Source organism: Suncus etruscus, chromosome 3 (genome assembly GCF_024139225.1).
Source record: "Suncus etruscus isolate mSunEtr1 chromosome 3, mSunEtr1.pri.cur, whole genome shotgun sequence".
Lineage (NCBI taxonomy): Eukaryota > Metazoa > Chordata > Mammalia > Eulipotyphla > Soricidae > Suncus > Suncus etruscus.
In genome coordinates this window covers 21,429,988-21,444,755 of record NC_064850.1, presented here as the reverse complement: position 1 = coordinate 21,444,755, position 14,768 = coordinate 21,429,988, and the positions used below count along the sequence as shown (strand labels likewise).

The window sequence follows — 14,768 nt, the reverse complement described above, 5'->3', positions numbered from 1 at the left end:
CTGAGCTCTAACAATCTCTGACCCTTAGAGAGTTAATGCACTTACAGGAGCCCTCAAACTTTTAAAATAGGGCTGGTTCACTGTCCCTAAGACTATAAGAAGTCCAGACTATAGTTTAAAAAAAAAATCAATGGAGCCGAAGTGATAGTACAGCAGTAGGGTGTTTGCCTTGCAAATGGCCAACCCTGGACGAACCGAGGTTTGATTCCTGGCATCCCATATGGTCCCTGAGCCTGAGAGGAGCAATTTCAAAGTGCAGAGCCAGGAGTAACCCCTGAGCACCTCTGGGTGTGATCCAAAAACCAAATAAAATAAAATAAAACAAAACTGAACAAGTATCTATGAACATATCTTATTTTGAAGTTAAAAAATGGGGGGGGGGGAACAAATGCAATATTTAAAATGAAGAACAAGTAAATGATAACTATGGGCCAGCTTTTAGCAGGCTGTAGTTTGAGGACTGAGAGAAGGACTAAGAGAAGACTAAGAGAGAGAAGTTTAGAGACAGAGTGAAGGAGGGCAGTCGGTGAGTGCTGCACACATCCCACACAGGTGCACTGTGGACTTGGGATGAGTCAGTTGCTTAACAGGACAACAGGAGCAAAAGCACCTCATGGGCTGGATAAATGTCCTTGGCAAGCCACATATGGCCTGTGAGCCATAGTTTGAGGACCTCTGCCTTAGAGTCTGAATCTTTACCCCACACTAAAAGTCATGTGGTGTTGACCAGTACACACTATGAAAAACCCTGATCAAGATTTTGCTGAAGGAGGCCCCATTATTCCCCACTAAATGGGTGACACATCTGTCCTTCTGGGGACAGTCTCCAACAAATGTCCTGCTGTCCTGCTGAAGTTGAATGCTCACATCTAAGTAAAAACTCATTCCAGGTTTAGAGGTGCTTTGAAGCCCCTGAGAAGTTGAGTGCAGAAAATAAATTGAGTCAGTCTGTATCCTCTCTCTCCTCCCCAGCATCTGGGAAGATGGAAGAGTGTTGGGGAGTCGCCCCATAGGCCATTTTTAGAAACCTTCCTGGAGACAGAGGAACATTGGCCACAATCTGTAGGCCCTGGGGGTCCCGTTCCTAGGAGTGGCTTTTGATCACCTGGATAGGGAAAAGGAACCTGGGTAGAGGCCACCTTCCTTGACCAGGAATTTCCTCAGGGGTGGACTGTGACAGCTCTGGTGCCTGTGGTAGATACTGCAGGCCCCAGGACTACCCAGAATGGTCTTGAGTGAGAGCCTCCAGGGAGACTGGGGGGTCTTTCTGATGCTGGTCAGGCCTGAACAGAGCAGTCCTTGGGCAGAGTGGGGAGGAGCAAGTGAGCAGAAAGCTGAGTAGTTCCACCCACATGCCTTACTTCCAAGGAATAAAAGGCCCAGCACAGATTCAGGCAGGCCAGTGAGCACTGGAGAAGTGCCGAGCAGTAACTGAGATGAGGTTCCCATTTGCCTCAAGAGTATGGCTCCTCCTGGGACTGCTACTCCTCACGCTGATGCAGGTTGCTGTCTACGGGATCATCCCTATGGAGATGCACCAGAGTCCTGGAGACCAGTCCAGGACTTCCCAACAGAAGGCCCAGGTGAGCTTGGAGTGCCAGCTGGGCACTGGATTGTGTTACACGCTACTGCTGAGTTGAGCTCTGTGGCAGGGAGAGGTTTTCCTAGGGTTCCAATTGGGTTGCTAAGTCTGTGGGTACTGCCAGACTGTGCCCAGGTTTGAGTGGATGGGGCTTGGAAGGAAAGTCGAAGCACCCCAAAATGCCTTTGGGTTGGCCCCCCAAGTCCTGCCAGGAGTTATTCCTGAGTGCAGAAAGCCCTGTGCACCACCAGGTATGTCCCACAAACAAACAAACAAAAAAATAAAGAATGAGGTGGTTAGTATAGAAAGAGGGGACTCTGCACTTTCTGGGTGCCCTCTACTCTATAAAAAGCCTGCGTCAACCTAGATAGATCATTGTCCTTTTGCCATCTGTCCCATGCAGGAGAATGTGCAGGCAGGAGAGGACCAGCAGCTGGAAAGGATGATCAGGTATGGCTCAACCCCAGTTACCCCCAGCAGTCTGTCTGCTGAGCAGACCTTCAAGCCCTTCTTCCTTATGTTTCCCACTATAAGCGATGAAGAGTCCATAGATGACGTCATTGACAGTAGTCCCTGGAACAACACGCACAAGGAAGAGGGTGCAGAGGAGAAGTCTCGAGTATATCGTGCGATAGAAGAGAAAATATTATACCCTGGAGTCAAAACTTACACACCTGGTAAGCACCCTGTTCTCAGCATCCAAGACATGACTGAGGTCATAGTGGAAATGTGGGTGACCCAAAGGGAAAGAGTCAGGGACAGGTCCTCACACCTTTACACAGAAGATACTTGCAAAGTGTTGTCCTCTCCACATCTCCACATTGGACCCTGGCAGTGGTTTTGCTGAGGACTGTACCTGAGTCCCAAATCCAGTGACTTTTCCTAGAGGAGATTTCCTTTAAGGCCTTGAGGGGTCTCTACACTTGGAGATCCTAAAGGGCATGCTTCCTTCCCTATTCAACATCTTCTAGTTCTGTCACTTGCTTTTGTCTCTCACTCCCTCCACCCCCAATGATCTTGCAGGTCTCACCTGCAGTTGACGAGACAGATACACCTCTTGAATCAGCCAGCTAGGCAGAGGATCCCCAAGTCAGGCCCAACATCAGCCCTCTAGTTACTCATTTCTTAGGAGGGGGTATACATGAGCAACAAACCCAGCCACAACCAGGGCCCCAAAAGTCAAGGAGAAAATGATGGAGCCCATGTGCTGTAGGGAAGTCATATCACACTTTCCAATAGGTTGGGAGAAGCCCTGGAAGCCCAGAGAAAAGGGTGAGACTGAGAGAGGCTCCAAGTCCCTTTCCCCACAGTTCCTAAAGGACCCAATTCAGTACATAGGGGCCTCCAGGACCAGCTCAGCCCTGGGCCAGCTCTATCTTCTCCAAAGTTGTGGTTCAGCTGTCCCTGGGTGTGGTTAACCCTTATCTGTCAGCTGCTCTTTGCTAGATGGGTCCCTCCCACTCTAAACCAAGCTGCAGCTTTGCCCCATGCAGGCCTTCCCTGCCAACACTGTCCTCCTGCCCGCTGGGCTGACCATTGTCTCTACCTCCTGCAGTGATGAACCTATGTCAAAAATGGTTTAGCTGCAACTATCAAGGCTTCACCAAGATCGTGAAATCGCTGCAGGAGAACCTGCCCAGCTGCCCCTGCACTTACATATCTGTGGCCCGGGTAAGGGCTGTGAGCGTGTTCGACCAGGGCCTGGGCCGCACATTCTACTGGAAGAGCAACAAGAATAGAAAAGAAGACACGAGCGACTACCATCCCTCTGCTGGCCGGTGCCTGCGTTCCTTGCGGGAGGAGAACAGCACCTCCGTGGCCTCCCAGCTCTGCTGCTATAGTTCCAATGGGCGCCTGTTCACCCGGGGCAAGTGGGCTGGGTTCCCCCAACTCATCAGTCCTGACTTCTCTCCTCAGCTGCACTTCAAAGTGGACCGTGAGGCCTGGAACTTTTGTGAGAAAGACTGGAGCCTCTTTCACTTTATTTTTCCCCCCAACAATGGCCTGTCCTGCCCTCAACATCCCTCCGATGCCAGATACGAAGCCCAGTTGCGGGAGGTCTCAAAGAACTAATGTGAAAAGCTGGAAGAGGAGTCTGGAAAACGTTTGTCTAGGTCCTTCCCAACCCCACCTGATCTGGATGGCGCCCATCTAGCCCCCTGGGCTCTCTGCATGTAAACCCACACACAGCCCTGCATTTTTGGTGTCCGTTTGAAGTTGGGAGAGGGGTGGGAGGGTTGCAAGGTGAGGAAATTAGCTGTGTCCCCAAGGCTTGGGAAACTTGGGAGATGTCTGCAGTTTCTCCCTCTCCTGGCTGTGAGGGGAATTGTCCCAACTCTGGCCCTGAAAATGGGGTGCTCAAGCACATGGCCAGAACAGGCTATCCCTTACTTTGTAGTTCTTAAGAGCTGCAGTGAATCATACAGACTCCTAACTTCAGGCAGTGAGACCATGCAGGCTGGAGGGAGGGCAAGGCTCGGGGTTTCCAGTCCCTTCCTTATCCCCCACATCCCTGAGCTCCAACTTGAGGCATATGGTCAACTGAAAGGGGCACTGCCTATTGTGGGTATAAAATAAAAATAAATAAAACAAAAAGTCTAAGAGTGGTTTTTCTTTTTTTTTTTTTTTTTTTGGTTTTTGGTTTTTGGGCCACACCCGGCGGTACTCAGGGGTTGCTCCTGGCTGTCTTCTCAGAAATAGCTCCTGGCAGGCACGGGGGGACCATATGGGACACCGGGATTCGAACCAACCACCTTTGGTCCTGGATCGGCTGCTTGCAAGGCAAACGCCGCTGAGCTATCTCTCCGGGCCCAAGAGTGGTTTTTCTAACCCGTTTTTCTAACCCCTTAGATGGAAGGGTCTCTCATGAAGCAAGGTAGCAGCAGAGAAATAATATACCAAGCAATCTGCTTTTTACTTCAAGGTCTCTCTCTGCCATGTGTTATTTCTCACAAAGCCAGATCTGCTCTCTTTATAATCCAGAACCAAATCCACCAAATTCAGCAGGCAGGTGAAGCTTGAGAGAAAACAAAAGTACTCTCCAGGGACTTATACATATCAAAGGAAGAGGTTTCTGGGAAGAGGAAGTTAGGGGAACACCTTTGTTTGGGGGTTGGTATCTGGGGATTATTTTATAGTGGGGACTCTGCTGTAATGTAAATGCTCCCTCAGGATCTGATTCATGATGCCTCAGGTCTAGATCTTCTCAGGGCTGGACAGTGTGGACTCACTTGGGCCTGGATGTACCTAGCGCTAGAGCACAGCCTTGCTTGTAGGAGACCCCAGGTTCTACCCTGGCACCAAAGCCAAAAAAATCTCTTGGAGTCACAGAGATAGTAAGGGAAGGTCAACCTAGATTCCATCCCAGCTCTGGGTATTATCCCTGATCAAAGAGCTAAGAATAAGTCATGAGCACTGCCAGTGTGGCAAAAAAAAAAAAAAAAAAAAAGCACATGATTCCTAAATGCTTGTTGTTCCAAACCCTCCATGCACCATTCCTATTTGCTCCCACACTCATGTCCCTGCCTGCTAAGGGACTGAAGAATTCAATTCCTTACTGTCCCATTCACATAAGTTGGGCATCAGCCATAGCCCTCAAGGGCTGCACTGAAGCTCATGATCCTACCAATAAAGCTTATTCCTCTACCTTCTGTGTGATGGAGGCTCTGGACTCAGGGTAGAATGTTTGGGAGCTCCAGAGGTGCCTAAACCTAGGGATGTGCTGATGACCACCCCAGTCAGCTAGACTGGAGGGATTAGATGGGGCCTGGTAACTGCACTGACACTGTCAACAGCTCCCTACATATCAGGGAGAGACCTCTGAGCACCTTGCCATATGCAGCCCCTGGGCACTGCAAGTGTGATGACATCCATGGGGATCGCTCAAGTCACAGAACACATGTCTAGCATGTTCAATGCTCTGGATTTGATCCTGCACTACTGGTTGTAGCTCAATTAACTCTTATTATTATGTGAACAAATAAATAGTTCTAGAGAGAGTCAGCTATGAAATGAGGTTTGTTCCAAATCGACATGAATTCAGAGCCACCAATCATAGGCTCAAACTGACGGGATCCATTGTGGGAGATCACTGAGCCTGATAAAGAGGATGGGAAAGTAGAAAGCCTGTCTAGAGTATAGGCCTGTGTGGGGTGGGGAGGAAAGAAACTTGGGATATTGGTCATAGGAATGTTGCACTGGTGAAGGTTTTTTTAGTATATATAAAAACATCAAAAAAAAAAAAAAAAAAAAGAAAAGATAAGGCCTCCCAATGCTTACCACAGGCTGTGTTCTTTACACTGACTGTATAGAAAGAGGAGGTACAGTAAATACACCTCACATAAACCTCAACCCAGGCCCGGCCCTTTGCCTGGTCTGTGTTGTGAATTGGGGGACAAAAAAAGAGGATGGGGAAAAACTGGTACTTAGACCACCCTGCCCCCTTCTGGTTTGTATGGGTCACTGCATTGTATTAGGGGATTCTCCAGGAACCAACCAGCCTCATCTATTTTCAGCTTAGTATCCTAGATGCAGGATTCTTTTGCTCAATTTCTGTCCAATCTACTTAATGTCATACAGAGCCCTGGACTAATCAATACAGGTCTTCTTCCTGGTGTCTAATAAAACAAAGATACCACCCTTATAGACTCTGTTTCCTCTTTGAGTCAGATTACAGGATGAGGGTCATAGAGAAAGCTCAAAAGTTTGTTGACTTGGTTTGCTTGAGGGAACTCCTGAATCTATTCCTGGCACTGCATATTTCCCTAAACATTGCAGTGATTAGCCCTGGAGCTAAGAGCAGCTCTCAAGGCCCCTAAGCACCTAGACTGGTGTAGCCCAAAGCAAGAGAACAAATCACCAAATGACACAAAGCAACAGGAACAAAGAGCTGGAATGTGTTTATTTGTGTGACTTGTGCATCCATGAAATTGATTTGAAAAAGAAAAGAAAAATAGCACCAGGGCATCAGGGAGGATGAGGAAAGGGGAAGCACAAGAAGATCTACCAGGATGCTACTACAGATGTCCTGTGCAGGGTACAGAGGAGACGGGTAGGGATAGACTGGGGGGACAGGCAGTCATGGATTAAAGAACATAGCTTCAGGGCCCGGAGAGATAGCACAGCGGCTATTGCCTTGCAAGTAGCCGATCCAGGACCAAAGGTGGTTGGTTCGAATCCCGGTGTCCCATATGGTCCCCCGTGCTTGCCAGGAGCTATTTCTGAGCAGACAGCCAGGAGTAACCCCTGAACACCGCCGGGTGTGGCCCAAAAACCAAAAAAACAAAAACCAAAAAAAAAAAAAAAAGAACATAGCTTCAGATTCCACAAGATCTAGTAAAATGCGCGGAAGTATAACAGCTCCCTGGAAATGGCAAGAGCATCTGAAAAAAATAGAAAACTTCTCACAAGTCCCTATAAGCACCCATGATTATTTCAACTACATCTATAGCCTCTTCTAAATAAACACCAACAGTGTCAGGCATGAGATGACTTTGTTTTTTTTTAGCCTTGTCAAAGCCTTAAGTGGTAGGAGGTACTCAATCCAGGTTCTTTTTTTTTAATTAAATTTTTATTTTGATCATAGTGGCTTACATATTATTGACAATAATATTTTAGGTACATATTTACATAAAATCAGGGGGGATTTCCATCACCAATTTGTCCTCCCTACACCTCCGTTTTTGTCCTACCTCCCATATGCTCTTCCCTCACCCCCAGGGCTGCCAGAATATGTTGTCCCCTCTGTATCTAGCCTACTACTTAGTAGTCTTGCACCTGTTTGGTCCTGGTGCCTCCCTTATTTCCCCCTCTAACTGGGGGGCAGGACTAGCTAGTTCAAGTTACGTGGTTTTGTTTGAAGAAGAGAAAAGTAGTAAACTGGGGTAAAAGTCTAATACGCAGAAAATAAGCGGAATTCTTCTAGAGGCTCTCATCATCAGTTTGAGAGACGAAGGAGAAAAAGGTGAAACACTCCACCAGTACAAAAAGAAGTGTCAAATATCCAGTGAGGACTCCAACAGTAACGCTAAGCACCACCACCACCACAACAACAACAAAAAACAAAAAACAAAACAAAAAAAAAGCCACGGTCTTGAGATAAGGAACATAGCAGAGCACATAAAGAAAGATAGGAAAAGAAAAGTAAAGAAAAAAAGTGTAAATGGGGGCAACAGCTTCAATAACCACACCAAAACAAAGAAATCAACCAAAAATAGATAGGTAAATAAAAATAATAATGATAATAAATGAAGATAAAAAATAATATATAAAAAGATAAACAATATTTTGTGTTTTGTTTTGTTCCCTCCTGTCCTGGCACAGTAAATATTGGGGTCATTCGAAAAGGAATTCACTTGGCCTAAGAGATATGGAGTTTCTCTGCCCTTGGAGTATATTGTCACAGGATCAACTATAGACTCTGTTCAGGATCCTTTACTCTCCCGGTTCTTAATGAGAATTTGAAGATTACCTGGAATCAGGCATCTGGATATATGAGCTCATATAAAGATGTCAAGAATTAAGCCCAAAATATACCTTTTTTATTTTGGTGATTAGAGGATGAAATTCAGGGCCACATACAAGCAAAGCAAGTGCTCTCTAGCTGAACCACCTTCCCACTTATAATAATTGATAGTTTTGACCAAAATAAAGTCAATTTAAGATAGCTCATTCTAATACAAATCCTCAAGATTAATTCATTTTTAAATTTTTAATAGAAGTAATATTGATTATAATTTTTTCATCATTATGCAAGATATGATTTATTTTCCAACTTATTTAGACACATTAATACTGAAACATCTTTACAATATCATATTTGTTATGTATAATAATATTCAATGTTCATAGATATTACATAAACACAATTTTATATTCTGGTTTTATTATAATATCCACAGATTTAGGACTATCCACAATTTAGGAATTAGAAATTGAATATTAGTTTTATACTGTCTATCTGCTTCTTTAGTAGAATCTACAATGTTGGTTATATAATCTCTTTTGCAATTATGTTATTTTGTTTGGAACCAAAATCCTGTATTTAATTTCATAGATTAGTTTTTTATAGATATATTTTTATTTTTATTGTGGCCAAAGTGAATTACAAATCTTACACAGTGATATTTAAGGTACACAGTGACAATAAATGAGGGCCTTTCCACCACCGGTGTTGTCCTCCCTTCAACCCTATTCCCAAGCATATATCCCCCAGAATGCTAGTATTAAAAGCATATATGTTAACAGTAATGTAAACTATTTTTTTTGCAGTTCCAGATATTTTTACTAGTGGTTTCTTAAAGGTTTAGAGTCAAAAGAGCACTGTAAAAACAATGTTAGAGTGGCAATTATCGCTTGCATGGGCCCACCAAAGTATGGGGTCATGGAAAGGAAAAACTTTGGCCTAAGTACAAGGAGACCCTACCCCTGAAGTTTCCTGACATAAAACCATTTCTAGGCTCCAGGCAAACTAGCTTGTCCAATCCAGGTCATTGTCTGTAGTGCCCACACAGTTATATTTTTCACAGTCTCTGTTGTTGGTCTCATGTTTCTGTATTGAAGGTCCTGGAATCTGTATATCCTGCATTGAAGTCAGGATGGTGCGGAGTGGCGTTTAATTTCAACTCATAATTAAAGGGCAATGCAGAAAGCCCTGACCAGTATGCAGGTCGTTGTTGTTGTTTAAATCTTCTCAGTGTTAAGGGAAGACTCTTTTGAGTAAATCGATGTCAGAGCAGCAGTAGGATCTTCCCTGGTAGAGAATTGCTTCCAGGTGATGTCATAGACAACTTTGGATGTTTCATAGATGGCTTCCCTGGTTCAGGGGTGACTGGAAAATGCCCAAACCTCTGAGGCCTGTGCCAAGTCATCATGTCAATGTTCAGGGTATAAGGTTCCATTGCACCACAAGATTTTGTGTTCCTATCTCTTAGATAAGAACTTATTTGTATGTATAGTATTTTTCATTTTAATGTGCCCATGCAAACAAGGAATAATGCCACCTGGCGTTATCAGTGCATAAGGGGGCCACAAGAACAAGTCCAACAATCCCTGTGACCTGGTTCAAACATAAGCATTAAACTGAGGGACTCTTTCACCAAAATTCCTTATTGAACAGTTCACAAAGAGAAAAAAAGATAAAAAGTGGGGAAAATAAACAATCTAACTTAAGACAGTGGACACAATTGTCACCGTTTAAGAAAATTTGTGTGTTCCCATCTCTATAAGATAAGAACGTGTTTATATATAATTTCCCACTTTAATGTGCCTATGCAAAGGAAGAACAGTATCACATGGCGAGATTGGTGCCTATGGGGATGCTAGAACAAGTCCAACAATCCAATTGACTTGGTTCTTATATAAATATTAAATTGAGGGACACTTCTACAAACTTCCTTATTTAACAAATAACAAAGGGAAGGAAATCTAGAGAGGGACTCTTTTACCAAAATACCTTATTGAACAGTTCACAAAGAGGAGAAAAGATAAAAAGTGGGGAAAATAAACAATCTAATTTAAGACAGTGTACTCAATTGTCACTGTTTATGGGAACTAATCAGAAACCTAGTATGGTAGCAACCACAGTTACACAATGAAAGAAGGAAGAGGCCAAGAGGCCGCTGAGAGTAAACAAGTAGGTAAAGAGTACTGGCCTCTTCCCAACCTGAGAGTCCATCCTCCCATTTCTATTTTAAATATATATGGTATGCGTGGGGGTGATAGCCCCGCACGGTTTTTGAAATGGAGACCAATGAGAAAAAAAATACCAGTGAATGTCACGACGTAATGTCCCTACATACACCAGTGCTGCATCGACTCGCTATCCACCCCATGTGCCCCCCCCTCCTTAGTGTCGGGAGAGAAAGGGGGAAAGCCTGAGGACCACAATAGAGTACACCTGGGCCGGCAACCAGGGAAGGCCTGGAGTAGGGGAGGAAATAGGGGAACGGCTTTAGGCCTGCCAAGCCTCCCAGCACCCCCCAAGCTAGGGAGAATACCTCCGACATGGGATGTCCCCTTACCCCATACCTGGGAAGAGCTGGCCTCCAAAATCAAGGCACCGGAAGCCAACTATCTGCCCAGCCCCTCCCACTGCTCTCCCCCCTAGAGTAGGGAGGGAAAAGCCTGGGGACCCCTAATAGAGTGCATGCCACCCTAGGTGGCACTCAGGCAAGGCCTAGAGTCCAGGGGAAAATAGGGGAACGGCTGGAGACCTGCCAAGCCTCCCAGCACCCCCCAGCTAGGGATAATGCCTTCAGCATGGGGTGTCCCCTAACCCCATACCTGGAAAGAGCTGGACTCAGGATCCTGGATTATAAATTTTATAGAGAGGAGAACAATCTCAGTCTAATCTCTCAGTACCTTCCAAGGGGTATAAGTACAAAGGCTCATCTACAGAATATCAAGAACACTAAGAAACCAATGGGGGAAAGTTGTAAAAGCCCACTAAGCTCAATGAGTGAAAATAATATCACCTAAGATTATACTGAAAATCCTCAGACAATATCTTTAATAACATTATGATAATGTTCAACAAGTTCAAAGATACTAGAGCACAGCAAAATGCAAAAAATAAAATGAGTCAAAATGAAAAAACTACTATAATCAGAAATGACAGAAATGAACATGATGGGTATTATTAAAAAATCAATAGAAAGAGGGGAAATCAATAGAAGCTCCAAATAGCAGAATAACAGAAACTGAGCAAAATATCTGGGTGCTCCAAGATGAAGAGGAAATCATTAGAAATTAGGAGAAAGGGAGCCAAAATAATAGCACAGTGGTAAAGCATTTGCCTTGCATGCAATTGAACCTAGATGGACCTGGGTTCGATCCCTGGTGTTCCATATGGTCCCCCAAATCAGGAGTGATTTCTGAGTGCATAGCCAGGAGTAACCCCTGAGTTTCATAGGATGTGGTCCAAAAAACAAATACAAGAGCCACCCACCATGTGGGTGGGAGAAACTATTCACCTAATACCCATCAGATAAAGGGCTAATCTCCAAAATATACAAGGCACTGACAGAACTTTACAAAAAAAAATCTAATCCCATCAAAAAATGGGGAGAAGAAATGAACACTTTGATAAATTAGAAATACAATTGGCCAGGAACAGAGAGATAGCATGGAGGTAAGGCATTTGCCTTTCATGCAGAAGGTCGATGGTTCAAATCCCAGCATCCCATATGGCCCCCCGAGCCTGCCAGGAGCAATTTCTGAGCGTAGAGCCAGGAATAACCCCTGAGCGCTGCTTGGTGTGACCCCCCCCCAAAAAAAAAGAAAAAAAATACAAATGGCCAAAAGGCACATGAAAAAATGCTCCACATTACTAACCATTAAGGAGATACAAATCAAAACAACTATGAAGTACCACCTCAAACCACAGAGATTGGCACACATCACAGAGAATAAGAACAAGCAGTGTTGGTGGGGATGCAGAGAAAAAGGAACTCTTATTCACTGCTGGTGGGAATGCAGTCTAGTTCAACCTTTATGGAAAGCGATATGGAGATTCCTCCAAAAAATGGAAACTGAGCTCCCATACGATCCAGCTATACCACTCCTAGGAATATACCTTAGGAACACAAAATTACAATACAAAAATCTCTTCCTTACACCCATATTTATTGTAGCACTACTTACCATAGCAAGACTCTGGAAACAACCAAGATGCCCTTCAACAGATGAATGGCTAAAGAAACTGTAGTACATATACAGAATGGAATATTATGCAGCCATCAGGAGAGATGAAATCATGAAATTTTTCTATACATGGATGTACATGGAATCAATTATGCTGAGTGAAATAAGTCAGAGAAAGAAAGAAAGATGCAGAATGGTCTCACTGATTTTTGGATTTTAAGAAAAATGAAAGACATTCTTGCAATAATTTTCAGAGACAAAAGAGAGGAGGAGGGTTGGAAGTTACAGCCCACTTCATGAACCTCACCACAAAGAGTAATGAGTTTAGTTAGAGAAATAACTACATTGCGAACTATCCTAACAATGAGAATGTATGAGGGAAATGGAAAGCCTGTCTAGAGTACAGGTGGGGGTGGGGTGGGGAGGAGGAATATTTGGGACATTGGTGGTGGGAATGTTGCACTGGTGATGGGGGGTGTCCTCCTATATGACTGAAACACAACTGCAATCATGTTTGTAACCAAGGTGTTTAAATAAAAAATATTAGTTGAAAAAATAAATAAAAAACCTGAAGTATTATCTATTATTATATAGATCCATGTTTTGGCTAATTTAACTATTCAATAATCACAAAAAAGATAAAAACAAGCAAACAAGCAAAACACATAAGGTGGAAAATAGTCTAAAAAGAAATGAACAGCATAGCAGTGAACTATGTGCTGAGTTCAAGAGGAACAACATAAGAATAAATGAAGTCCCTGAAGATCAGAAAGGCAAATATTCGCCATTGGCAAAGGAAAAAGCATTTAAAAAAATCATCAATAAGAATTACCCCAGAGTTGAGATACAAGAGACCTGAATACAGATTCAACTAGGAAAATTCTAAGACATGTTGTGCTCAAAAAGGCAAAATCTATAGATAGAGACAGAATGCTGAAAGCATCAGGATCATAAAAGAAATGACATACAAAGGAAAAGTCATAAAATCTAGCAAATGAAACTCTGCATGCAAGCCAGAAAAATATATGAGAGTCTATAGTACAAAAACTCAATGAAGTGAACACCTAAGGGCCAGAGTAATAGTACAGTGGATAGGGTTGTTGCCTTACATATGTCCAACTCAGATTTGATCACTGGCATTCTGTGTGGTCCCCTGAGTCTTCCAGGAGCGAAGAGCCAGGAGTAACCCCTGAGCACTGCTGAATGTGGCCCGAAACAAAACAAGAAGAAGAAGAAGAAAGAAGAAGAAGAAGAAGAGAAGAAGAAGAAGAAGAAGAAGAAGAAGAAGAAGAAGAAGAAGAAGAAGAAGAAGAAGAAGAAGAAGAAGAAGAAGAAGAAGAAGAAGAAGAAGAAGAAAGTAGAAGGAGGAGGAGGAGAAGAAGAAGAAGAAGAAGAAGAAGAAGAAGAAGAAGAAGAAGAAGAAGAAGAAGAAGAAGAAGAAGAAGAAGAAGAAAAAGAAGAAGAAGAAAAGAAAAAGAAGGAGAAGAAGAAGAAAAAGAAGAAGAAGAAGATGAAGAAGAAGAAGAAAAGAAAAGAAAAGAAAAGAAAAGAAGAGAAAGAAAAGAAAAGAAAAGAAATGAACTCTTAACCAAGAATGTTCTATTTAGATAACCATAGAGATGTGAAGGAATTACGTAAAGTTTCGTGAGTAGGTTACAACTTAGAGAATTCAGAGCCTTGAAACTAGTTTTGCAAGATGCATTGCAAAACTTAAAGGACAAAACAAACTTCCCAACATTTAACATTAAGTATGGCATTAAACAATAGTGCATATGGTGGCCATCAACTAGATTAGAAAGATATATTTACTCCTAGTTTTTATGCACTTTCATACACTATTAGATTTTATACACTTTCAATAATAAACTAATGTCTCATTTATATTAGTTAAATCACTTAGCAATCAATCATCACAAATTGACTTTTATTGATTCATTTTCTGTTCATTGCGTTTGCCTTTACTTCAAGTTTGTTGGAGCACATAATATGAAATAAATTTGTTATATGCCTGCCAAGGGGGAAAGCTGGAGGGAAGAAGGAACATGAAGGTTTTGAGGACAGCAGTGGTAGAATTGGCATTAGAACATTGTATGCCTAAAATAACTATTTTATGTACAACTTTATAAAATCACAGTGGCTTTATAAAATTAAATTAAAGCTTTATATAAATTTCAAGTGTACAACATGGAAAATTAACAACTATAAACCCATTATATTCACCACAAACATCGAGTTTCTATTAGTTGTCATCAATTGAAAACTTTTGATTTTAAATTGATTTAGCAAACTTTTTCTCCCTTCCATTCAGGTAATCTCTGTTTTACTCTTGTAGTTCAGAGTTAGTTCTGCTTTTGTTTTGTTTATTCATTGTTGCCTGCCTTTCTGTCATTCTTTTGTTTTGTTTTGTTTTTGTTTTGTTTTTTGGGCCACACCCGTTTGATGCTCAGGGGTTACTCCTGGCTACGCCCTCAGAAATTGCCCCTGACTTGAGGAGACCATATGGGACGCCAGGGGATGGAACCATGGTCCTTTCCTTGGCTAGTGC

The 14,768-nt window shown here is 43.0% G+C and overlaps 1 non-coding gene across 1 annotated transcript; it reads left to right on the top strand.

The window, feature by feature from the left end:
* The first annotated feature begins 5,843 nt into the window (after positions 1 to 5,843).
* Positions 5,844 to 5,981, top strand: LOC126005142 (small nucleolar RNA SNORA51). The gene has a single exon (XR_007494316.1). It is a non-coding gene; the product is annotated as a small nucleolar RNA SNORA51 (small nucleolar RNA).
* The last annotated feature ends 8,787 nt before the right edge of the window (positions 5,982 to 14,768 follow it).